Raw genomic sequence first — 27,648 nt, 5'->3', positions numbered from 1 at the left:
GATGAAAGCCTATTAATACTCGACTTCTGGTCTGCTGGGTCTAATTGATAGGGCTACACTGCATTTATTTTAAAAATTCACATCTCACACGGGCAGCAGCTTCAGAAGCAGGTCTGTAATAGTTTGAGAAGATTGCTCACTAGGTCAATTGAAAATGGACAGTAATGCTGGCCATTCCAGCCATCCTCACATCCCTTTCATGCAAAAGTCAACACTCGCAAGAACCCTGCCATTTACTGTATATGCCCTCTTAGTGTTTGACATCTAACATTTCGACTGATCAATGTATCCTTTCCAAATCTTCTTCATTATCTACTCCACCAATTTTGTGTAGTCCACTTACCTAGTTATCGAGGTCATCTATATGTATGAGGATTAACAATAACCCCAGTTCCAATCTGCTGGTTGCAGACTTCTAGTCAGAAAACACTTCTCGACAACTAGACTCTACATCCTATCACTAAGCCAATTTTGAACTCAGCTTTTCAACGCATCTTGGATTCCATGTGCCCAAACCTATTAGACCAGCCTACCATGCAGGAATTCTGTCAAATCTTTGCTAAAACGATTATCGCATAAGGCTCTTTAGTTTTAAAGACGGGGACACGGGTTGTTTCTTTGGAAGGGAGAAGTTGAGAAAGGATCTGGTAGATGTGTTTAAAATCACAAACACATAGAATCAAGTGAAGGTAGAAACATTTCCCATTAGCAAAAAACTCAAGAGCCGTTGAACGAAGGTAAATAACTGAAGTGATGTAAAGAAAAAAAAAACTAGTATGGGGCCGATAACTGGAATCTGAATGCACAACCAGGAATAGCAGGAGAAGCAGATTTAACGGCAGCATTCAGAAGGAAGCTGGAAGAATCCAGACCAACTTAAGGTGTTAATTGGATATAATAAGGGGAGATGTAAGAATTTATCATGTTTGTGCAAAAGGAAAGAGGGAAGGGAGAGCCAGAGCTCGGGGAAGGTGATGGGGGAAGAAATGAGGGTGGTGCTCGCTCTGTCCACCACAATAGTGTGGATCTCCCAGTGGTCACCCATTTCAATTCCCCTTGCTGACAGGTCTGTCCATGGTCTCATACACTGCCAGACTGAGACCAGCTGTAAATTGGAGGAACAGCACCTCATCTTCCGACTGGGCCCTTTCCAACTGGATGGCATTAATATTGACTTCTCTGGCTTTTGTTAACCCCCCCCCCCCACCACCACTTCTACCCCCATCGCCTTCCCCTAGCTCCGTCTCCTTTCGCACAGACATGATAAATTCTTACCCCTCCCCCTGTCATATCCAATTAACCCCTTTGGTTGGTCTGGAATCCTCCATTCGAATTGTGAGCTTTTCTGAGATTTCCTGCTTTTGACTCATTCTGCTTATCACCTTGAAGAAGGGCTCAGGCCCGAAATGTCTTTGTCTTTTATGGACGCTGAAAAGACCGGCTGAGCTCCTCCAGCATTTCAATGAGTTTTAACTCCAATCACAGCCTCTGCAGACTTTCATGTTTCACTCAGTTGGAAGAGGGCTGCTTGTGTTTCATCTTTATTAGAACTCCGGGCCGAAAATGCAGATGTGACGCTAAATGCCTGCAATTACTGAGACTTTTGAAAGTTTTTATTTAATGCAAGAAGGATAAAAGTGAAGTCATGCAGAATAGTGTAATGATGTAATTTGATCGTTTTGCCAGACTAGCTTATGCTGAAGTGTTGTTTCTTTTACCCACACACAGAAACATATCTGTGAGCTACCCAGAGAAGTTGATTGGTAAAGACCACTGACGTGGTTGTCATGTTGTGAAACTGAACTATTTCTTCATATATTTTTATTTAAAGCCTTTACAAGGTCTTTCTTGTCCCTTTATTCATCTACTTAGATTACTTGTTATGCTGAGAGAGCATGAATAGCAAAAAAGTTAATCTGCAGGTGCAGAAGGTAGTCAAGAAGGTAAATAATATGTTGGCCATCATTGCTGGAAGGATTGAATTTAAGAGCAGGGGGTTTCTGCTGGTGATACTAAGCCCACACCTACAGTACTGTGGGTAGTTCTCATCTCCTTACTCAAGAAAAGATGTAAAAACACAACGCTGGAGAAACTCAGCTGCTCAAACAGAGTACTTCATATAGCAAAGGCAAAGATACAGAACTGACGTTTCGCCCTTCGCCAAGGTTATGAAAAAATGTCACCAGGTGCCCAAACAAAATGGTAGGGGGAGGAGCACGGACCCAAAGGCAGGAAGTAATAGGTGGACTAGGGTGGGATGGATGGCTCTGTGGACGGAGAGGGAAGGGGGTGGAGAGCTAGGGGAAAGAAGACAGGGGGAAAGCGAAGGGACAGAGAACGGAGAATGTATGTGCGGCTTTGGAGGTGATGCAGAGGAGGTTCACCAGCTTGATTCTAGAAAGGAAGAGGAGCAAATGAGTCACCTGGGACTTTCGAGAATGTCGGGAGATCTTAGAGAGTCAAGTACCGTATGTACTTGTGTAATCATCAATTTTGTGTAATAGTCAACCCATCAATTTTTTGGCCCAAAAATTGAGTGTTTTTGTATGACCCGTATAAATCAACCCCCCCCCTTCTATTTTTGGCCCTGACCAACACCCCCCCCCCCACCCCCATTCGAGCATCTAACAGTGAATCCTTGCCCCGGCTGCCCATTCATCCAACATCCCAGCTGCCTGCCCATCCGATCTCCCGACCGCAGATCCTCGCCCTGGACTCCTGTTGGACTTTCCACCTGGCCCCACCCATCCAAGCTCCCGATGACGCAAATGGCGCACGTACTGACGAGGTCAAGAGCGGTCTTAAATGCCACGATTAAATGAGTCTATATGGAATATAATTATGAAAGAAACAGATAAGATAGAAGCGAGGAGGTTGTTTCCATTGACAGGTGAGAATAGTCCGAGGAGAAACAGCCTCAAGATTTGGGAGAATAGATTTAAAATATAGTTTTCATAATCAATCTGTAGAATTCTCTGCCCATGGAAGCAGCAGAGGCTGCCTCATTGAATGTATTTGGAACAGATAGGATTTTGAGGAATGAAGGTATGAAGAGCCATTGGGAATGGGTGTGTGTGGAGGGGAGTCTATGGCAGATCAGTCATGATCGTATTGAATGGAAGGGCAGACCCGACAGGTCAGATGGCCTACTCCTGCTCTCACTTCTTGAGCCCGCATGCACAGTCATGTTTTCACCTATTCTTTTAAGAAACCGATCTTGATGGAAGGTTCCTGATGAAAGGGAGGTATTATTTTAAATTAAATTTCAAAGTAAGTGCAGACATAGAGCATGGTTACAGGCTATTTCAGCCCACGAGTCGGCACCGCCCATTTACACCCAGTTGACCTACAACCCACAGTACGTTTTGAACGGTGGGAAGAAACTGGAGCCCCCAGGGAAAACCCTCGCAGACGCGGGGAGAGCGTTCAAACTCCCTACAGACAGCGCCTGATGCAAACCCCGGTCCCGATCACTGGTGCTGTAACAGCGTCGCGCTAACTGCAACGCCAGCCGCATTATGGTCATTGAGTTGTTTTGCATCCACTGGCTCGTGTCATGCAAGCATCTTTGAAGATTCCCATTCCCCATCTTTGCTCCTCGTAACGAGAGTTTGCATCTCGTCCACTTCCTTGTGAAACCGCTGCCCTCCTGTGGTCAACTCCTCAGTCAACACAATATAAAAGAATGAATTGGCAATCGCCGAGTGCAGTTTGCTGCCCCGGGAAGGCTTAAATGGAGTTAAGTGACTCAGGAATGAATGAGTGAGTGAGTGATTGTGTGAATCACAGCTTCTCTACTCCTGAATCTGAAGGTACTGAGGAAGAAGAATTTAACTTCTCATTCTGAGCACTAAAAAATACCTGCTGTATTCAATTGTGTGTTCGGTGGAATACAAAGGAAACAATTTTTAAATAGCTGGTACTTTGGCACCCCTTGTGGGTTAAGAATAAATAGTTATCGTGGTGATAGATCCTCAGTGTGGATGTTTCCACCAAATTGCCTTAGTGGAATTCAAATGGCTTCTCTTGCAGCCAAAGCACTAATATGATGAAACGTTTCTGAGCCTGTGTCATTGTCTGAAAGCTGAATTTGCTCCTGGACTTGAGTTCAAATTTCAGAACCATTTTAAACCTGATCACCTGCTGTTTTGTTTCATTTGCACAAAACACATTCTTCCTTCTTCTGAAATACTTATCCTTTCCAATCGTTTCACTGCAGATGTCATGAGACCTGACAGATGGTCATCTTTAATTAGAAAGAGAGTGTAGCTTTTTGGTGGGAAGTGATACAGCACAGGTTGACCTATTTCCCATCTTGTTTGTAATGGCAGAGAAACTACCAACTCTCATACTGGAGAGAATGCAATCAGACCTCCATCTTACATGGCTTGCTTCTGTGAATCCACCAGTCCTATCTGTGGTGTAAAGATAGTTTTTCAACGTTGTCATAATCAAGTCAAGTTTATTGTCATCTGATTGAACAAGTAGAACCTGACAGAGCAGCGTCCTCTGGTCCTCAGTGTGAAACATGCAGACGCACAATCAGACATAGCATACATAGGGACAAATAATATATATGCAGGACAAATCTTTCATCCGCACAAATAAATAAATATTGTTGTTTTTTTACATATGAGAACAGTTCCTCTGGTCATTCAGCGTTCTCACTGCCCGTGGAAAGAAGCAGTTCCTTAGTCCTGCTGGTGCTGGTTCTGATACTCCGATGGGAGCAGCTGAAAGATGGAAGGTGTCCTCAATGATTTTGCACGCCCTCTTCAGACAATGATTCTGGTAGATTGTGCTGATGTGGGGTGGGACGGGGAGGGGGAAGGGAGACGCCAATCATCCTCTCTGCTACTCTTGTGGTCCTGTGGATTGAATTGACCTCTGATCCATTTCCCTGCAGCAACCATATCTCACTGTACTGCAGTCTGGCGGAACGCTCTCAATGGAGCTCTTATAGAATGTTGACATAATGGTGGCCAGTAACCTTGCCCACTTCAGTCTTCTCACGAAGTGCAGTCACTCTTCCACCTACCTGATGAGCGAGGAGATGCTGAGTGTCCACAATAGGTCACTAGTTAAGTGAACTCCAAAGAACTTAGTGCTCTCCACTCTCTCTACTACAGAGTTGTTGATGTGTAGTAGAGGGTGGGCATTCCTGGTCCTCCTGAACTCCACGATCATCTCCTTCATCTTCTCCACATTGAGACTCAGGTTCTTACTCTCACACCATTTCACGAGATTTTCCGCCTCTGTAGTGCGACTCATCGTTCTTGTTGATGTGGCTGACGACCTTTGTGTCATCTGCCAACTTGACGACACTGTTGGAGCTGGATCTGGTGATGCAGTCGTGGGTCAGTAGCGTGAACAGGGGTGGGCTGAGCACACAGACCTGAGGTGCACCAGTGGGTCAGCTGATATACAAAGTAGGCTAAATCTTAGAGCCCTAGAATCATTAAAGTACAAAGGAAATTGCTGAAATATTTGCAAGGCAGATAATGTAGAACTCTTTCTTTCAGTGGGGTGTTCAGAACTGGGAATTTGGAATTTTAAACATGGATTTGCAAAGTAGTGGAACTTTTCTTACCTGCTGAGATGCTTTGAGGTGGAAGATCGTGAAAAATACTAAAATTGAGGTGTCTATTGGGCAAGGTCATGAAGGATTGTGATGCTAAGTTGGGGAGAGAGAGTTAAGATAAAGATCGGTGATGAGAATAATTTCAGAATCAGAAATTGTTGTCATTGAGAAGTCATGAAATTTGTTGTTTTTGCTGCAGCGTCACATTACAAACATTCATATAAACCACCTTATAAAAGTGAAAGTACGGCAGTGCCTTTGATTCATTGATTATCCAAGAATCTGACGGCAGCGGGGAAGAAGCTGATCTTGTGCCGCTGAGTGCTGGTTTTCAGACTCCTGCACCTTTTACCTGATGATAGCAGAGTGAAGAGGGCATGGCCTGGGTGCTGGGGGTCCTTGAGGATAGAGGCTCATGTAGATGTCCTCAATGGAGTGAAGACTGGTGCCTGTGTTGTCACAGGCTGAATTAACAACTGTCTGCAGTTTTTTCTTGTCCTGAGCATATCAGATAGTGATGCAACCTGCCAGAATGCTCTCCATGGTGCTCCTGTAGAAGTTTTCAGGAATCTTGGGTGGCACACCGAATCACCTCAAGCATCTCATAATGTATAGCTGCTGGCGAACCTTCTTCATGATTGCATCGACGTGGAGGCTCTAGGACAGATCCTCGGAGATGCAAACATTCAGGAATTTGAAGCTCTTGACCCTCTCAGTCATTAGGCCCTCAATAAAGACTGATTTTGGTTCTTCTGACTTCCTCCTGAAGTCCACAATCATCTCCTTGGTTTTGATAACGTTGTTGTCGTCACACTACTCAAGGAGCTGATCTATCTCACTCCCTCTTCTTCGCTCCCTCATTGCCAGTTGTGATTCTGCTGACAACCATAGTATCATCGGCAAATTTGTAGATAGCATTGGAATTGGGCCTGGCCAGTCGTAGGTGTAGAGTAAGTAGAGCAGTGGGCTAAGCACGCATCCTTGGTGTGTGCCTGTGTTGATCGTCAGTGAGGAGGATACCAATGAGGAAGTCAAGGATCACCAGTCCGCCCGCTCACTCGCTCCCTCCCACCCCCCCCCCCCCCCCCCAGGCCGTCTCTCTGTTGGTCAGTCACCCACCCACAGGCTGCACCCACCCCCTTCCACAAGTCCCTGCACTTCGGGGCTGTTTTGGCACATTGAGACTGCGGTGCAATGCGAGATGAATGGCCAACTTTGTTTCCCATAATTCTTCCTGCAGCTGGAATCGCTCTGAGAACTACAGATCGGCTCCAGCTGCACGAGGGCAACCGTTCATTTCACATTGTGCTGCCATTGCGATGAGCCGAAGCGTCCTCCTGTTGTCAGGAGGTATGAATCTGTCAATTTTAATTTTAATCGCCTATGTGATGCAGCACAAGGCTTCCCCTGCTTGGCCATTTGCCTTTTCATACCGCAGGGAGAGGGTCATCCGGTAAAATATCCTGAGGTAGGGTTGTGGACCGGTTTAAAATTCCCAAGCCAAATTTTACACACCAGAGGTTCACAGGAGGGTTCCCAGGAAAATTTCCTGGGAACCATCATTTTACACTCCAGTGTGAAAAGGCCTTCTGATAGGAGAAAGGAATGGAAGGGTTTGTTTACCTAATCCCTTATCAGATGCGGTAATATGCACCCTTTGTTGTATCCATTGTCACCTCTCAGCCTTTGTCACTCCAGTCTTTGGTCTCCTACTTAACTCCATCAGTCCAAAACACATTCTCATCTGGACCCACCTGTCTCTTTCCAGCTCCCACTTTGCCTTTTTCCCCTCACCTTATATTGACTGTCTCCTCTTTACACTCTCAGTCATGATGCATGCCCTTGGCCCAAAGTGTCCATTGTCCCTTTGCCACCACAGAGGCTGCCATATCCACTGAGTCCCTCCAGTAATGTTTTTTATGTTCTTGATATCACCATGATATTTTGGATTAAGGGTACTGAGAATTTATCTTCTAAACATAGAACCCTGCAGCACAGTAAAGGCCCTTCGACCCTCGATGTTGTGCTGACGTACATATTCAAGTCGAGTCAAGTTTATTCTCATCTGATTGCACAAGTACAACCCGACGAAACAGTGTTCTCCAGTCCTCGGTACAAAATACACAACCAGACATTACACATATACAGACAAACAATACATATGCAGGACAAGTATTCATATGTAGAAATAAAAATTGTTTCATGAATATGAGAGTCTCGGATAGTTAATGCGTGCAGTTTCTCTGGCTGTTCAGCATTCTCACTGCCTGTGGGAAGAAGCTGTTCCTCAACCTGCTGTATCCTGTATCTCTTCGCTGACGGGAGCAGCTGTAAGATGCTGTGTGCGGGATGGAAGGGGTTCTCAATGATTTTGCATGCCTTATTCAGATAATGATCCTGGTAGATCACATTGATTGGGTGGGTGGGGGGGGGGGGGGGGTGAGAGGGAAATTCCAGTGATCCTCTCTTATGGTCCTGTATATTGACCTCCCATCTATTTCTCTTCAGCAACCATACCACACTGTGATGCAGCCAGCCAGGACACTCTCGATAGAGCTCCTGTAGAGGGTTGACATGATGGTGGCCGGTAGACTTGCCCGCTTCAGTCTTCTCAAGATATGCAGTCACTGTTCCTTCTTCCTGACTGAGGAGATGTTGAGTGTCCACATAGGTCACTAGTTAAGTGAACTCCAAGGAACTTTGTGCTCTCCACTCTCCCAACTACAGAGTTGTTGACGTATAGTGGAGGATGATCATTCCTGGTCTTCCAGAAGTTCACAATCATCTCCTTCATCTTGTCCACGTTGAGAATCAGGGTGTTACTCTCGCACCATATCATGAGATTTTTCACCTCTTCATCGTTGTTGCTGATGAGGCCAACGACTGTTGTGTCATCTGCAAGCTCGATGACTCTGTTGTAGCTGGATCTGGTGATGCAGTCGTGAGTCAGGAGTGTGAACAGGAGTGAGCTGAGCACATGGTCCTAAGATGCGCCAATGCTCAATGTGATGGTGTTCAATGTTCTACTACCAACCTGAACAGATTGTGGTCTTTTCATTAGGAAGTCTAGAATCCAGTTGTAGGCTTACCAAAAAAAATACTAAACCCTTCCTACCTTGTAACCCTCTATTTTACTTTCATCCATGTGCCTGTCCTCAGAGTCTCTTAAATGCCCCAAATGTTTCAGCCTCCACCATCACCCCTGGCAAGGCATTCCAGGCATCCATTACTCAGTGTAAAAAAAAAAAACTTACCCCTGGTATCTCCCCTGAAGTTCTATTCCTGCCCTGGGGAAAAGCCCTGGGCTGTTGACCTTAGCTATGCCTCTCATAATCTTCTAGACCTCTATTAAGTCTCCTCTCATCCTTCTTCACTCCAAAGAGAAAAGGCCCACCTTGCCTCATAAGAATTATTTTCCAATCCAGGCAACATCCTGGTAAATATTTTCTGCACACTGAACCAAACAGATGATCATTTTGTGGTCATCTGTGAACAGCCCTCATTTTGACCTCTGGTCATGTTTGCCTGAAGTGCTGGAGGTTGTGGAAATCTTTTTTTTCCCCAGGTGTTCAGAAGACCATTATTTTGTTACAACCTTCAATAGTAAATTTTTTAAAATCCTTGACAAAATGAAGGCGAAGCTCAGTGAAAAATCTACCACCTCGGAGTGAATTTCTGCCTAAGCTGCAGCTGTTAAAATGGTGCCCGTGAGTTCAAGATTTTCAAAATGTTTACTTTGCCATCTGCCCTGATAAAAATCGTTCTTGGAGTTTAAAAGATAACGTAAAATTATGTTCGAGAGACTGATGTAACAATCAGTAGTTCTGAGTTTATGATATTTACCTTTGGTTCATGACCAAGGTTGCAAAACCAATCAAAATTAATCAGATGCTGAAAGCTGAAGTGAATCCATAAGAATGACATTTTGAAACGGAGGTAGGGGTGTGGACCCATTTAAAATTCCCAAGCCAAACATGGTTTGGAGATGGCTTGAAAATGGCCCAAGTATCTGTCACATGACAAGAATACATTGAATTGAATACAAGACCCAACATAGAACTTGCTGAAGTTGTCATTATGGAGCTACCTCCTTACAAATGCTGTTGAAACTTTAATGAAGGATTCCTAATACACAGACCTTGACTAGTGAGATACACGATAGGCTGCAGACACTGTGATTGCTGAATAGATTGGCTGAATTTCTCCAGTATTTTGGTGTGTTTACTAGATTTTGGCTAGTACCGTGTTTTCACTCATATAATGCGCGCACACATATAATACGGAGACAGCGCTGATGGAAGCATTCTAGGAGCCGTAGGTGATGCCGGTAGAGGACCCATGATTCAGAGCCGAACAGGAGCATGGGTATGACAATGGCTCTGTACACACTGATCTTTGAGTGTTTCTTCAGGTGGTTGTTATTCCAGACTATTTTGTGTAGTCTTCCAAAGGCGCTATTTGCCTTGGCGAGTCTGTTGTCTATCTCGTTGTCGATCCTTGCATCAGATGAAATGGTGCAGCCGAGGTAGGTAAACTGGTTGACCGTATTGAGTTCTGTGTGCCCGATGGAGATGTGGGGGGGGATGGTGGTCACGGTGGGGAGCTGGCTGATGGAGGACCTCAGTTTTCTTCAGGCTGACTTCCAGGCCAAACATTTTGGCAGGTTCCGCAAAACAGGACGTCATGTGCTGGAGAGCTGGCTCTGAATGGGCAACTAAAGCAGCATCATCTACAAAGAGTAGTTCACGGACAAGTTGCTCTTGTGTCCTGGTGTGAGCTTGCAGGCGCCTCAGATTGAAGAGACTGCCATCCGTGCGGTACCTGATGTAAACAGTGTCTTCATTGTTGAGGTCTTTCATGGCTTGTTTCAGCATCATGCTGAAGAAGATAGTAAAGAGGGTTGGTGCGAGGACGCAGCCTTGCTTCACATCGTTGTCAATGGAGAAGGGTTCGGAGAGCTCATTGCTGTATCTGACCCGACCTTGTTGGTTTTCGTGCAGTTGGATAACCATGTTGAGGAACTTGGGGGGGGGCATCCGAGGCGCTCTAGTATTTGCCAAAGCTCTTTCCTGCTCATGGTGACAAAGGCTTTGGTGAGATCAACAAAGGTGATGTAAAGTCCTTTGTTTTGTTCTCTGCACTTTTCTTGGAGCTGTCTGAGGGCAAAGACCATGTCAGTAGTTCCTCTGTTTGCACGAAAGCCACACTGGCATCACCTACGGCTCTTAGAACGCTTCCATCAGCGCTGTCGCCGCTCCATCCTCAACATTCATTGGAGTGACTTCATCACCAACATCGAAGTACTCGAGCTGGCAGAGTCCGCAAGCATCGAATCCATGCTGCTGAAGACCCAACTGCGCTGGGTGGGTCACGTCTCCAGGATGGAGGACCATCGCCTTCCCAAGATCGTGTTCTTTGGCGAGCTCTCCACTAGCCACCGAGACAGAGGTGCACCAAAGAAGAGGTACAAGGACTTAAAGAAATCTCTTGGTGTCTGCCACATTGACCACCACCAGTGGGCTGATATCGCCTCCAACCGTGCATCTTGGCGCCTCACTGTTCGGCGGGCAGCAACCTCCTTTGAACAAGACCGCAGAGCCCACCTCACCGACAAAAGACAAAGGAGGAAAAACCCAACACCCAACCCCAACCAACCAATTTTCCCTTGCAACCGCTGCAACCGTGCCTGCCTGTCCCACATCGGATTTGCAGTCACCAACGAGCCTGCAGCAGACGTGGACATACCCCTCCATAAATCTTCATCCGTGAAGCCAAGCCAAAGAAAGAAAAAAAAGATATAATACGCAGAAAATCATAAATTGTGTTTTTAAAAAAAAATTGTATCACGCACGCACGCACGCACGCACGCACGCACGCACGCACGCACGCGCACACACACACACACACACACACACACACACACACACACACACACACACATGTGCACATATACATATTTTCTGACTGGCAATATAGTAATTTGCATTTAAATTGGACAGAGACAAAGCACAAACTAAGGATCTGCCACAGTTAATCTCCCGCAATTAACACCCAATCAACTTCCCTCAGAAGTGTCAATCATCCATTATATAGAATCAATTAGATAGATCGAAGATAAACTTCTGAGTTAAGTTTGATTTTAATGGTAATGTCTCAAATCAAGAGGCACACCTCCCTCAGGCATGGGTCTGGGCAATTAACATTGATAAGGTGCAGTGCCCTAGCCAGAATGTCCTGTTTATAGTACCATGGCATTCAGTACAGAGAAATATTCCCAAGATCAAAATTTCCCACAGCCGCTAGAAATTGTGCCAGTTCTTTCATTGCTGCTATTATATTCTCATACTCGCTATAATATCCCCATGCTCATTATAAATCGCCACCACGTCTTTCCCACGGCCGCAATTAATTGTGCGTATTCTTTCAGTGCTGCTGCTAATATTTCCACTCTCGCTATAAATTGCCGGTTCGACTTTCCCACACCTGCTATTAATTGTGCACATTCTTTCATCATGTAAAAATATTCTCGTATAGCGCACGCGCACATGTAATGCGCAGGGGGTATCTGCTTTGTAAAATACACATATAACATGTGTAAACCTATGGTACACAGGGATTGTTTTTGTTTAACTTCAGTCAGGATGTACAACCTTTGCTTGCTCAAAATAAGGTCCTTTGACTGAGCGATTTCATTGTGATTAAATTTCAAAGATGCAGGATGAAATATTCTAATAGAGGACACCTGTTATTCAATTAACCTTGTATGCTATTAAGTATATAAACACATGAGCAATTTGTATGAATTAATTATATTGCTATTATTTTGTCATAGATTAATTGTGGTGTGTATTTAAAAAGTGGCCAAAAAATAGCTGTCTCCATTATAACTGAATTTTTAAAAATATGTTGTGAGATTCAGCTGCTGCTTGCTGCCATGTTTTAAAATTTATGTTCTATTATCTATTCACAGAAATTTGGGAAAAGGATTTTAAATTTAGATCCGTCAGGACTGCACGATCACTTCTTTGTTCAGTCCTGGCAGGATTGAGAGGAGCAGAACATTGGAACTCTGACGGGTGAAGAGACCATTGAATCCTTCATGAGCTATTTGCTTGTGAACCTCTAACTAGCTCCCATATGGTGTTCGGTTGTTGCCAGGATATAGCTGTCCATGATCCAATTTAATAGGTGTGGGGAGTAGGGTGTGGTGAAATCTATAATTCATTCTGTGCACAGAATGGAAGGGGTGGGGGGAGAGAAAGAGAGAGGAAGTTTTCTGCAAACCTTAATAAACACTTAAGAAGTTCTTTAAAATTGCAGGGTGAAAGAATAAAAGCCTCGAAATTCTAGTTCATCCAAATGGATGATATTGACGGGCTCTGTTTTGAATGTTTGAAAATATGCCACGTGGCCACGTCTAAATCCAGGGTAGGGCATAATATGAGACCTGGGCTGGAGGACTTGAACGTGAAGTCAGAGAGTGGAGCAAAGGAAGTAGATGTTTGTGTTAAACAAGAAAGTCTGCAGATGCTGGGGTCAAGTGCAATACACAAATGTGCTGGAGTAACTCAGCAGGTCGCACAGCAACTGTAGGAAATAAATGTAGGGAAAGGAGGGAAGAGGAGAGAAGGAAGGAAGGGGGAGAAGCACAGTGGTTCTCAACCTTTTTTTCTTCCCACTCACATCCCTGACTAATCACAGAGCACCTATGGCATAGGGAATACTTAAAGTGGTATGTGAGTGGAAAGAGAAAGGTTGATAACCCCTGGGCTAACAGATAATAGATGGATATAAGGGTGAGGGTATAAGAGAAAAAAGCTGAGAAGTGATAGACGGTGGGGGGAGGGTAGTGCCTGATTGGAAAAGGAAGGGGAGGTGTTTGGGGAGCTGGAGGAAAGGTGGCAGAGAGATGGGGAAAGAGAGAGACCGGGGAGGGTGGGGGGTAATGGAAATTTGGAAAGTTTAATGTCAATGCTGTCTGTTTGGAGAGTTCCATGACAGACTGCTCTAGACTGTGTTAATCAGTAGCTACATTTGGACACGTTTCCAGCACACGTGTCCCAAAGAAGTCTCAACATAACTCTCGGCATTGCAGAGGAGGAACACACCTAGCTTCTGAGCTCCATATTTATCTCCTAAATTAGAGAATGCAGATCATCCAGTGAGGCTATTTGGGTGGAAGTGAGGAATGGGAAAGGCATGAAAATGCTAATGGGGATGTATTATAGACCCCCTAATGGACAGAGGGAATTAGAGGAGCAAATTTGTAAGGAGATAGCAGATATGTGTAATAAATATAAGGTGGTGATTGTAGGAGATTTTATCTTTCCACACATTGACTGGGACGCCCATCCTGTAAAAGGGCTGGATGGGTTGGAGTTTGTCAAATTTGTTGAAGAAAGTTTCTAAATCAATACATAGAAGAACCGACTAGAGAGGGGGCTGTATTTGATCCCCTATTAGGGAACGAGATAGATCAGGTGACAGAGGTGTGTGTTGGCAAGCACATTGAGTCTAGTGATTATAATACTATTACTTTTGGGTTCATTATGGTGAAGGATAGGGCTGGGCCTAAGGTTGAGATTCTTGATTGGAACAAGGCTCATTTTGAGGAGATGCAAAAGGATTTAGAGGGTGTGGATTGAGATAATTCATTTCCTGGGAAGGATGTAGCAGATAAATGGAGGATATTCAAAGGGGAAATTTTGAGAGCCCAGAGTTGGTCTGGTTAGGAAATATGGGGAGTCTTGGTTTTGAAGGGATATTGGGAATTTGGATTGAGGGATGTGTTCAACAGGTATAGATAGTAGGGAATAAATGAGGTGCTTGACGAACATAAAGAGTGTGTTTATAAAACAAAAAAATCTTAAGAAAGAAATTAGAAAGGCTAAAAGGGACATGAGGCTGCTTTGACTGGCAAGGTAAAAATAAATCCAAAGGGTTTCTTACAGGTACATTAAAACCAAAAGAATAGTGAGGGATAAAATTGGGCCCCTTGAAGATCAGAGGGGTAGGGAATGTGAGGAGTCAGAAGAGATGGGGGAAATTTTAAATGATTTCTTTTCTTCAGTGTTCACTAAGGAAAGGAATATTGAGCCAGATGAAGAAAGGAAATCTGGTAGTAAGGTCATGGAGAATATACAAATTAATGAGGAGATAGTACAGGCTATTTTAAAGAGAATCAAGGTGGATAAATCTCCGGGTTCTGACAAGATATTCGCTAGGACCCTGAGGGAGAATAGTGTAGAAATAGTGGGGGGTCTGAAAGAAATACTTAAAATGTCATTAGCCACAGAGAAGGTGCCGGAGGATTTTGAGGGTAGCTCATGTTGTTCCACTGTTTAAAAATGGTTCTAAAAGTAAATCGGGTAATTATAGACCTGTGAGTCTGATGTCAGTAGAAGGTAAATTAATGGAGAGTGTCTTAGAGATGGAATATACAATTATTTAGATTGACAGGGACTGATGAGGAGTTGTCAACGTGGTTCTGTGTGGAGTAGATAATGTATAACAAATCTTATCAAATTTTTCATGTCGGTTACCAAGGTTGACAAGGGGAAAGCTGTGGATGTTGTCCATATGGATTTTAGTAAGGCCTTTGACAAGGTTCTGCATAAGAGGTTAGTGAGGAAGGTTCAATCATTAGGTATTAATATTGAAGTAGTGAACTGGATTCAGCAATGGTTGGATGGGAGATGCCAGAGAGTAGTGGTGGAAAATTGTTTGTCAGTTTGGAGGCTGGTGACTAGTGGAGTGCCTCAGGGATCAGTACTGGGTCCATTGTTGTTTGTCTTGTAAATTGGATTAGTAAGTATGCAGATGATACAAAGGTTGGTGGTGTGGACAGTGAGGAAGGTTCAAAGCTTGCAGTGGGATAAGGGAGAGAATGGGCAGAAAGATGGCAGATGGAGTTTAATACTGATAAGCGTGATATGCTACATTTTGGTCGGACTAATCAGCAAAGGTCAAACATGTTAAATGGTCGACAATTGAGGAGTGCAGTAGAACAAAGGGATTTAGGAATTCTGGTACATAATTCCTTGAAAGTGGTGCCACATGTAGATAGGGTGGTGAAGAAAGCTTTTGGTATATTGGCCTTCATAAATCAGTTTTGAGTACAGGAGTTGGGATGTCATGTTTTGATCACTGAATTATAGGAAAGTTATCAACAAAATAGAGAAAGTCTAGAGAAGATTTACAAAATGTTGCCTGGGTTTCATTTACAGGAAAAGGTTAAACAGGCTAGGACTTTATTCCCTGGAGTGTAGAAGATTGAGGGGTGATTTGATAGAGATATTTAAAATTATGAGGGGGACAGATAGAGTCAAAATGGATAGGGTTTTTTCCATTGAGAGTGGGGGAGATTCAAACAAGAGGACATGGATTGAGATTGAAGGGGGAAGAGTTTAAAAGAAACATGAGGGGGAATTTCTTCACTCAGAGGGTAGTGGGAGTGTAGAATGAGCTTCCAGTCAACATGGTAGATGTGGGCTTGATTTTAACATTTAAGGAAAAGTTGGATAGATATATGGATGAGAGAGGTATGGAAAGTTATTGGCTGGGTGTGGGTCAATGGGATGAGGTGGGAGAAGGTTTTTCGGGATGGACTAGAAAGGTTGAATTGGCTGTAATGGTTATATTATCTTAGAGAAGTTACTTCACTCAAAATTCTACTTACTACAATATAGAATCTTCCCCTTTATTTTTTTCTTGACGTCTTTAGTTTACCTTTATGAACTGTTATAATAAAATAGTAGATTTAACCACCTGATTGTAGTGACCAATCACTGTCTAAACTGCTGCAGAGCCTTCAGTTTTTTAAACCTGTCTCGATCTTTGTTGGTCTGCTGGATTTAAACTGCAAAAGTGTCAAGGTAACTTACTGCCACATATGTCATGCCCTTGAACCAAAGTCCAGGAATCGGACGTTGCTCAGATCCTCTCACTGCCATCACTACCTCACTGGAGCTCACTCACGTACCTAAGTCTGAAGACTACAGCACTTCATGCACCACTGTGTACGAACCACTTTCTGGATTTTTGGTGTCCCTTTTTAAGCACCCATTAGCATTAGTCCAAGTTGGTAAATGGCCTGTGTTGATGTTAAGGCCTGTCCTTTAACAAAAGCAAATGGAAATGTCGCTACTAGTTTGGACCTTGGTCTTTTGAATGTGTACAAATGCAGAATTTGTCTGCGTACTGCAGCTCTGCCATTGAGGTTTCAGTAATTTAGGTGTTGGAGTCTAATGTTGGATGTTAGGTGTAATGTTAGGTGTTGGAGTGTTGGATGTTGAACAGCTTTCTCCTTTTTCAATTTTTAAGAGCTAACATCTCGAAGAGGTCCCGTGCATGTCTGCACAAAAGGAGTAGCCATTCAATGTGTAGTATCCACCGTGACATAGCCACATTGAGTTCATTCTGCAATGTTCTTAGATAATTGTTCCAATGTATTTATGCAAGTTCCTGTAAAGATTGAAGTCAGTTGGAGTCGCGGTCAGCTCAATGCCAGTACAGCGCCAGCAATCGGGACCGGGGTTCGAATCCCGCACTGCCTGTAAGGGGTTTGTATGTTCTCCCCGTGTCTGTGTGGGGTTTCCACAGGGGCTCTGTTTTTTTTAACCATCATTCAGAATGTCCTGGGGATGGGGGTGGGGGGTTGTAGGTCAATTGGGTGTAATTGGGCAGCACGGGCTTGTGGGCCGAAAGGACCTGTTACCGTGCTGTGTGTCTACATTTAAAATTTGCATTTAAAAATTGAAATGCTGACGAGAATAATGTTTTTCATGCAACCTTATCCATGTACATGAAACACATTTCTGTTTAAGTGTCAACTAATTGAATACAATTACGGTTTCGGCAATTAGAGTCAATGTCATAAGGAAATACTGAATTTTTACAGCTGGAGACAGAATTGCCATGTAGGTACTGAGGGACAAAAAGGGAGGACACCAATGTCAAATTATTACCTGCAGCGAGAGATCTTTTTTTTGCATTGGCATATTAGGCTCTCTAGCTGTCTCATTGAAGATCAGTACCTATAAATAGAAATACCATGGTGATAAAAGAGGCATTATGTGTCATTCACAGCATGAGTCATCACTGCCTCTTAATTATCATGGGATTTTCTGGTAATGTTTCATTGTGTAAGAAACATTTTCAGTGTTACTTTGGCATATCTTTCCAATGGAATGTGTGCAGACTTTATAGTTGCAGAGGGGAAAAAATGGCAGCACTGCCAGTGCTACTGCTGGTGCGGACCCTGGGAGACACAGCACTTATCCGCAGGGTCCTACTGCCCAGTCCTGCTGCTGTCAGCTCTTTACGGGCTTCAAGTGGCCTGATAAAGCAGCTGGAGGTGTTTTATTGAAAATCCAGCAGACCCAAGATGGCAGCACCCGTGTTCAGCAACAGTCGGGTTGCAGACTCTGGGGGAGCAGCAGATTGGCCCGGGGGGGAACATGCCTCGTTGAGAAGGAGAAGCAGAGGAGATGACCCTAAGGACAGTGACCATGGTGGCAGACTATAGAGGTGCTCTGTGGCTGAAACGCCGGCTGTGGTTTGATGGCAACATGCAGGCTCACACCTGGCTGTGGGCTGCCAGAAACTGGCGCATGCGAACCAGAGATTCACAATGCTGCTAAGGGCAAGAAGAGCTCCCGAATGGACCTGGGCACTGAAGGTTCCTCCAGAGGTTTGGTCTCAAGTTGCCGGAGGTTTAAACTGAATAGGAGTCTGTGCAGCTGCAGACGCTGTGGGAGCGCTAACACATGAATACTCTGAGGGGACTTGTTTCTCTGGCTGTAAGAGGAACCGGGCAATGCTAATGGCGAATCTTTGCCTTATGGGAGACTAAAGGCAATTACAGTTTTATCAGATGACAATATATAGTATCTGATCTATCTAATTTACTTAATCTCTTTCAATAGCTATTGATACAGTGGCAATGGGCTTCCAGCAAGTAAAAGCAAGGCAATGGTCATTACTGAGCATTGTTTATTTTTATTAATTGCTGCAGACTTGACTGCTACATCAATTCATGTGTTCCCTCCGTCAGGTTAAATTCTTTTTCCACAACAACACCCCTTCCCTTGTGGTGAATATTTTCTTAATTTAACATTTGAATGTTTTATTATTGTTCCCTCAGGCAACAATCTGTGGACATACATGTTAGAGTTTAAAGTAGCATAAACACTACTTTTTGATTGTGTTTGATCACAGGCTAATATTTTATATTTCTGTTAAGTCTGAACTCTCCTGAGACATATTTCAAAATGTCTTGTAAATATTGAAAATCTGCTGTCAGATTTGTGAAGCAAGTAAAGATTCTAGTCACATTTGCATTGTTTGGGAGCCCATAATAAATGTTAGTGAACCACATGACTGTTCGAGTCCGGTTGACCATTCAGTCGTTTCCTTGATAAAGGTAACTTTTACTTATTTGCTTCTTCCCCAAGATCTCGACTCCCCTAAAGACCACAAATCTCTATTTCTTATTGACTCCACAAAACAATGGAATAGAGAATTTCATAAATTTATTACCCTCTGAAACGATGATTCTGAAACTTTGCCCACTGGCTTGAGACTTTGCCATGAGCGGCAATATCTTCTTGGCATCTACCTTATCAAGCCCCATTAGAATCTTGTGTTTCAATAACATTGCCTCTCATTCTTCTAAACTCCAAAGGATATAGGCCAAATCTGATAAACTGTAAGACAACTCCTTCATTACTGGAACCAAGTTAGTTACTGAGGTCAATTTAGCTTCAGATATAGGGTCACAGTTTAAAAATTGGCAATTCCTTTCCCCTGCTTAACCTGTTAACTTGCTCAACAAATTGTTTGCCTTTGCTTTAGATTCCACCATCAATGGCCTTTTGAGTTTCAACCTAGTTAACTTTCCCTGAATTGCCTTCAGTGTGAATACACATAAGAAAAATAACCCCATTTGCAGAGATTCAGATATGACTTCACCAATGTCCAGTACAGACTGCCCCACTTTTAAACTGCATCCATTTACGTGCTCTACATGGATGCTAAATGTTTGGGTCTCACAAAGGACAAAACCCACATTTCTCTCTGTTGTAGCATTCTGTATCCTCCAGAAACAATATTCTATTCTTCCTATGAAAGTGGCACCCTCTTAAAGTGGCACCCTCTTAAAGTGGCACCCTCTTAAAGTGGTACCCTCTTAAAGTGGTACCCTCTTAGCATTAAATGCTTCCTGCAGGCAGAGAGACTGTCGAGTGACTGCTAAAACAACTCTCTGAGACTAGTATTTACCAAGAATATTCATCTTAATATATGTGCACTGTGCCATCTGAGTGTACATTGTGTCTGTACGCATATATTGCACTGTTCTGCACCATGGATCAGAGAACACTGTTTCGTCGAGTTGTACCAATAAAATTGGATGACAAATAAACTTGAGTTTTCTGCAAAACCTTTGCCCGGGAGTTTAATCCAGTTTTATTATTTTACAGACTCTACGTCCACCTTGCAAATTGCTTTTTACTATACATCTTTATATTGCACCAAGTATCCCATTTAAGTCATTAATACAACTGGACCTGTAGCATTAAACCCATGGTACCCCACTAATTCCAGCATGCTAAATCCATGGTAAAACCCATTAAACCCATGATACCCCGAGTCTTTTAATGAAATACCATCTGGAAATCCAAATACAACGCGTCTTTTGGTTCTCCATTACCCATTCTGCTCAAAGAGGATAAATAAATTTGTGAGACTGCTTTCTTTTCATGAAGTCTTGTTGACTTTGAATTATGATTTTCTAAATAGCCTATTTTTTGTTCCAACTTTTCGCAATGATTGTCAGTTTAACAGATCTATAATTTCCCACTTTCTTTCTCCCACCTTTCTTGAAAGGATCTTATATTTCCATCTGGTGGGATTGCATCCATTATCCATGCGGCTATTCATTTTAAGACTCCAGGCTGGAGGCTCTCGGGTCCTGGGGATTTGTCAAACCTTGGTTCCATTAATTTGTATTTTTTCTCTGGTGAATATCATGATTTTAAGTTCCTACCTCCTTTACCTCCAGATTTTCTAGAGTAATTGCTGCTTTTCCTATGAGGAAAGATACAATATATTTATTCACAGTTGTTGCCATATCCTCGCGCCACCCGAATCCTCGCGCCACCCGAATCCTCGCGCCACCCGAATCCTCGCGCCACCCGAATCCTCGCGCCACCCGAATCCTCGCGCCACCCGAATCCTCGCGCCACCCGAATCCTCGCGCCACCCGAATCCTCGCGCCACCCGAATCCTCGCGCCACCCGAATCCTCGCGCCACCCGAATCCTCGCGCCACCCGAATCCTCGCGCCACCCGAATCCTCGCGCCTTCAAATATCTTATGCCATCCGTATCCTTGCACCATCCGTATCCTTATTTCCCATGTTAATTCCACATTCTCTCACTCTAAAGATCACATGTACCTTTAGTATAGTTTTCCTTTTTATAAAGTTACAAATGCTGTATACAAAATGGTGATGGGTATCGAAAGAGTAAATGCAATCAGGCTTTTTCCACTTAGGTTGGGTGAGATAAAAACTAGAGGCTGTGGTTTACAGGTGAAAGGGGAAATGTTTAAAGGAAAAGTTAGAGGGAACATTTTCATGTGGCAAGTGGTGAGAGTGTGGAACGAGCTGCCAACTGAATTGGTAAATGTGGACTCAATTTTGACACTTAAGAAAAATTTGGACAGGTACATGGATACGGTCCATGAGCAGGTCAGTAGGACTCGGCCGAATAATAGTTGGTGCTGACGAAGAGGGCCGGAAGGTCCATTTCTGTGCTGCAGTGTTTAATGGATCTATGTTACTATCAGTTTTGTATTTCTTGCCAGCTGCTTTCATTTTGCATTTCAACATCCTTTGCTGGGTTCCAATTTTTTCCAACCTCCTGGCCTATAATTGACATTGAATACAAGTGATGCCATTCCACTGGTACCTACTAACGGTTCATTTTTCCCATTCAGCCTTTATTTCCTTAAATAGTTGTTGTTGATTATCCAATCACATTATATCTGCCCGCTACCCTTTCAGTTATTTTTGTTAACTTGTTAGTCACTTCATGAAGCATTTACTATCATTAAAAAGATTTCACCTGTTGCCATAGTTCCCATCAATTAGAAACGATGATATGAAATTAGTTATCATTCACTTTTTGTATTCATTCACTGACCAGCTGTGAACGTTCCGGCAAAGTCAACATTTTTATTGCTTCTCATGAGATCAGCCATCTCGTTGAACCTGTACTATTCACACAATAAAAATGCTCCCATCGTAATTTAGAGCAGCAGTTCCAAAATATTGATCCAGTGATGACAAAGGGACAGTTGTATATTTCCAAGTCAGGATTGTGTACAACCCAAAATGGAAATTGGGGCTGTGTTCCCAAGCACTTACTACCTTTAATTATCCAGGCTATTGGTCCGATTCATTTCAGGAGTTTGGGGGGTGGGGTGGGGGCTGTTGCTGTATAGGAACCTATTATGAGTTACAGGAATGTATCAGCGGCCATGAATGATAATGGTAATGAATGAAATGCCCTACAAGTGGACTGCTTTATTCTGGATGGATTGCTTCTTATTGGAGTTGCATGGATACAGTTACTGGAAAGTATTCCATTCCACATTTAACTTGTGCCATGCAGATGGCAAGAAAGGCCTAGTGGAGTCCTGCTATTGAGTGGAGTCCAGTGGATGCCAAGTGCAACCCTACTATTTCAAAATGTATTGGGCGTTGTAGATCAATTGGGTGTAAATGAGAGCCAAAAGGGCCTGTTACCATGCTGTATGTCTAAATTTGAATTTTAAAACAATTTAATTGAGCCTTTCATGTCACTATTTCTGAGGTTAGCACAGATGAGTTTCAAGTCTTTACTATTTGTGGGAATACTGGAGCGTTTCATAGCTGGAATTCCATTTATTGTCTATAAAGTGCAGTAAAATCCTCTCTCGTTGGTCATTTAGTGGGTTGAAAATGTGGTGTGAATATTACCCGTCAATGAATAATTTCCAGATCGTGTGTGGAGTGTACTGTGAGCTGTGGAGCTACCTTAAAGAAATACGATGAAATCATCAATGAACTTTGCCACACCTGATCTTATGACAGAGAAAGGGTCATTGTAAAGCAGCTGAAGATACTTTGTCAGTGGCAATCGCCAGGCCTGCTGGGATGAGCAGCTACCTGTGTGCTGAGGGTTGGTGGGAAGCTGAGAGAACTGAATTTGTCAGGTTGCTCATACTTGACAAAACCAGACGATTTTCTCACATTGAGCGAAACAAGAATGTGTGTGGATGCTTTGATTGATAGTCAGCAGATGCATTTTCTCACCTTGTTCAGGAGACCGCAGTATCATATCTTCTGCTGGAATATCAAGCCAAGTAAATTGCCCTCATTTGTTGTGTTTATAATTAGAATGGCTGTTAACATAGTTTAAAGTGCTGTTAAACTATTCCTTACTGTTAGCTGAAGTGGGCTAATTTCATGACTAATGAATTCACTTTTGGCTGAATTTCCTTGAAAGCATTTTAATCTTTGCACTTTAATCTTTGAAGTAATGAATGCTATAGGAACATCCTTCACCCATATATTACTTGATTAACTCTCATTATTCTTGACTAAATGGGCTAGGAACTTTCCAGTCTTGTTCCGACGGTTTAGGCTGTAGGTGTGGAAGCAGTGCAGCCTTTCACATTTAAGATGCAGATGGCCCTGTTTTAGCCTCACTGGATTGGTGTCTCAGTCTGCAGTAAACCTGCTATTACTTCTAAAACGCACTTCCACACTTCCCTTTCTTGTGTCACGAAGCAGCATGTAGAGGTGGACAGCGGGTAGTCTACAAAGTCTGCTTTTGCAAGCGCTGCAGTAGACGCTTCTGATGGTGCCCAAGGCAACTATCTCAGAATCAGCTGCTACCACAGGGCAAAGCAAACCAGTCGTGGTCCAACTGAACCACAATTGATGAGAACTGAACTTTCCCACATTTTTCTTAGACGTATAACAACATGGATTCCCCTGTATTCTCTCTCACACATGGTCAACAACACCCCTTTCAATTCTTTTCATCAGTCACCTAAGCTAGTCAACTTCACCCTGGGAGACCGACCGTCATGGAAAGAGAACCCATGTGAGCTCTGTACAGGAGGCATCAATAGGCACTTTCGAGCTGCCTTGTAAAATGGGGTTACCGGGGCAATTTGCCCAGTTAGTGCCCCATTCACAAGGCAGCTTGAAAGGATATGACCCAGTCAGCGGGGTCCTAAATCAACCGGGTCCCTGCCCTACCTCGGAGTTCATCAGGGAACCCAGTTAAACTTACCTAGATCTTGTCCACCGGCGGCTTGAAAATGAAAATGGCTGACCCAGTTATTGTGTGCTGGCGTCACAGCGAAACCTCAGCTGAAGTGTCTGCCGTGATCAGGGGGGAAAGCGGTTGCTTCCCACGGGGGAGGGTGGTGGGGGAGAGAAAAGGGAGGTCACTGCTGTGGGGATGAGAGGAGAGGGGTCACTGCTGTGGGAATGAGAGGAGAGGAGTCAGGGGGCGACACTCAGCTGGTGGGGGAGGGGGCAGGGCAAACTTACTGATAGTTCCCCTGAGTGCATGCTGCATCACTTACCGCGTCATCGTAGGGGGTGGGATCCCACTTAAATTGCCACATTGGCGATTTAATGGGTCCATCCCCCCCGCAGCTTAAAAGGTGCTGTAAGCAACTTTGCCCCAGGAAGAGCATCTGGGTCCCAGGGGGGCTACTCGGGTGTTGCAGCTTCAAAGCACCTAATGGTAAGGATGGAACCTAGATCCTGGATTATCTTTGATGCTTTTTCCAGATGTAGGCCAAAGCAATGAGTAATAACAGGTTTGTGCTGAGAGACATTAGGATCAATGTGTTTTCTTAGCCTAATTTCATATGAAGTGATAAAATGTATAGTTGAGGAACGTAGCGTTCTTTCGTATGAGTGATTCTCACCAGTAGGCCAGGGATGTGATGATGGATGTCGAGAATGCTTGCCGGTAGGTCTTGTGGTACTTTCTCTGGATTAACAGACAACTTGCATTGACAGTTTGAGACTAATTCATGTATCGCATTGCTAATTGACCCATTACTATTGTACTTAGTGTTTTGTAATCAAATGGCTAACCAGTGCCGTTAAAATAGTCAGCCATTCCAATTTGACGACCATAGCAACAGGTCTAGGGCAGATGCCATCTCACTGGCTCTTCACAAAGCCCTGGGACACCTGGAGAGCATCAGGATGCTCTTTGTCAATTGCAGTTCATCATTTAACACCACCATCTCCTCAAAATTGATCTGCAAACTCCAAGATCAAGGAGTCAACACCCCACCGTGTAATTGGATCCTGGATTTCCTCACCTCCAGACCACAATCAGTGAGGATTGGTAAGAACATCTCCTCCACAAGCTCCATCAGTATTGGAGCACCACAGGGCTACGTTCTTAGCCCCCTGATCTTCTCACTTTACACCTACGACTGTGTGGCTCAGTACAATAGTAACACCATCTACAAACTTGCTGATGATGCCATGGGAGTGGGTTGTATATAAAGGGGTGATGAGTCAACAGACAGGAGGGAGATTGAAGCCTTGACCAAATGGTGCACCAACAACAGCCCCACACTCGAAGTCACCAAAACTAAGGAGCTGATTGTTGACTTCAGGATGGGAAAACCAGAGGTTTTACAATCCAGTGATCATAGGAGGATCAGAGGTGGAGAGGGTGAGCAAATTCATGTTCTTTGGAGTCACTATCTCAGAGGATCTTTCCTGCACCCAACCCACCAATGGCATCGTGAAGAAACCATGTCAGCACCTCTACTTCCTCAAGGGTTTGTGGAGGTTTGGTATGACACCAGAAACCCTGGCAAATTTCTACAGAAGTATGGTGGAAAGTGTGCTGATGGGATGCATCACGGTCTGGCATATGGGAACCAATACCCCTAAGCATTACGCCCTGCAAAAGGTAGTGGACACATCCTAGGTCATCACAGGCAAAACTCTCCGCACCATCAAGAACATCTACTGGGAACGCTGCTGTCGAAGGATCCACACCACCCAGCACAAGCTCTGTTCTCACTGCCGCCATCAGGAAAGAGGTCTTGGTGCCACAAGACTCGCACCACCAGGTTCAGGAACAGCTGCTGCCCCTCCACCATCAGACTCCACAGTGACAAACTCAATCAGGAACTCATTGAAGGCCTCTGCACATTATTTATTATTAAATATCTATTTTCTCTATTGCCGTCGGTTTGTTCCCATTTCTCTCTATTGTACAGGTATCTTTTCTTAAGTACAGGGTTTTGCACTTCTGATAAGTAGAAATTCTACCTGGCCCACAGGAAAAAGAATCTCAGGGTTGTATGTGATGCCAAGTATGTACTCAACAATAAATTTGACCTTTGAACTTGAACTTTGAACATTGTATAGGCTTGGGCCCTTCCCCAAAGGAGAAAGTGGCTTCATTGTCAGGGTGGTAAAAATGCCATTTGACATGCTTACCATCATCAGTCAAGGCATTGAGGACAGGAGTTGGGATGTCATCTCATTACTGTACAAGGCGTTAACTGGATCATATTTGGAGTATTTTGTGCAGTTCTGGCGACCCAATTATAGGAAGGATTCCATTAGGGTAGAATCATAGAACACTACAGCACAGAAAACATTCAGCCCTTCCAGTCTGTGCCCATCATTATTTCACTAGTCTCATTGACCTGCTGCCTTTCCATAATCTTCTAGACCTCTCCCATCCATGTATCTTTCCGATTTATTCTTAAAACTTGATCGAGCCTGCATGATGGCAGATGGCATCAGATGGCAACTCATTCCACACTCCCACCACTTTCTGTGAGGAATTTTCCCCTAATGTTCCCCCTAAATCTTTCCCCCTTCATCTTAAAACTATGACCTCTCATATTTATCTCCCCAAATCTAAGTGGAAAAAAGCCTACTCACATCCTGTCTTTTAACATAACATAACAATTTACAGCACGGAAACAGGCCATTAGGCCCTTCTAGTCCGCACCGAACCAAACACCCCTCTCTCATAATCTTGTAAACCTCTATTAAATCTCCCCATATTCTTCTTTTCTCCAAGGAATGAAGTCCTCTTTATTTAACTTTTGCTGTTTAACTTTTGCTTGTAACTCAACTCCTGAAGACCCGGCAACATCCTAGTAAATCTTCTCTGCACTCTTTCAATTATATTGATATTCTTCCTGTAGAACTGCACACAATATTCAAAATTTGGCTTCACCAATGTCTTAAAACAACTTCAACATAACATCCCAACTCCTATATTCAATACTTTGATTTATAAAGGCTAAGATGCCATAACCCTATCCACCTGCTCTCTATGTTCCATGCCACTACAGTTTGTTTCCCTTCCTTCCCTTTTCCACTGCCCATTTCCTGGGTAAATATTGATGCAAAAAAACTGTTTAAGATCTCCCCCATTACTTGAGGCTCCACACATAGTTGACCACTCTGATCCTCTAGGGGACCAATTTTGTCCCTTACTATCGTTTTACTCTTAACATACTTGTAGAAACCCTTCAGGTTTACCTTCACATTATCTGCCAAAGCTACCTCGTGTATTATTTTTGCCTTCCTGATTTCTTTCTAGAGTATTTTCTTACATTTCCTGTACTTTTCAAGTACTTCATTAGCTCCTTGTTGCCTATACCTGCGATACATTTCCCTCTTTTTCTTAACCAGATTACCGATATCCCTTGAAAACCAGGGTGTGCCTGGTACTTAATCCTGACAGGAACATGCAAATATGTACTCTTAAGATTTTGCTTTTAAAGGCCATCCACTTACTGAACACATCCTTGCCAGAAAACAACTTATCCCAATCCACTCTTCATAGATCTGTTCTCATTTCCACAAAATTTGCCTTCCTTCAATTTAGATTCCCAACATGAGGACCAGGCCTATCCATAATTAACTTGAAGCTAATGACATTATGGTCACCAAAATGTTCACATACACATATATCTGTCACCTGACCTGTCTTGTTCCCTAAT

At 43.6% G+C, this 27,648-nt stretch overlaps 1 protein-coding gene across 6 annotated transcripts in view; it reads left to right on the top strand.

Moving 5' to 3' along the window:
• Nucleotides 1-27,648, top strand: part of srrm3 (serine/arginine repetitive matrix 3) — a 310,487-nt gene that overhangs the window by 177,164 nt on the left and 105,675 nt on the right. The window contains exon 1 of one of the 6 annotated variants that reach the window (XM_069884951.1): nt 17,685-17,724. The exons of 4 other annotated variants lie outside the window; for them this stretch is intronic. The gene's annotated coding sequence lies outside the window, so the exon portion shown is untranslated. Of the gene's footprint in view, nt 1-17,684; nt 17,725-17,911; nt 18,273-27,648 lie in introns of those variants that run through there. One more of the 6 variants, XM_069884952.1, reaches the window with a different exon arrangement.

The sequence above is a fragment of the Narcine bancroftii genome, chromosome 6, assembly GCF_036971445.1.
Source record: "Narcine bancroftii isolate sNarBan1 chromosome 6, sNarBan1.hap1, whole genome shotgun sequence".
NCBI classification, from domain to species: domain Eukaryota; kingdom Metazoa; phylum Chordata; class Chondrichthyes; order Torpediniformes; family Narcinidae; genus Narcine; species Narcine bancroftii.
The sequence above is the reverse complement of the archived record's forward strand: the minus strand, read 5'-3'. Positions and strand labels throughout refer to the sequence as shown.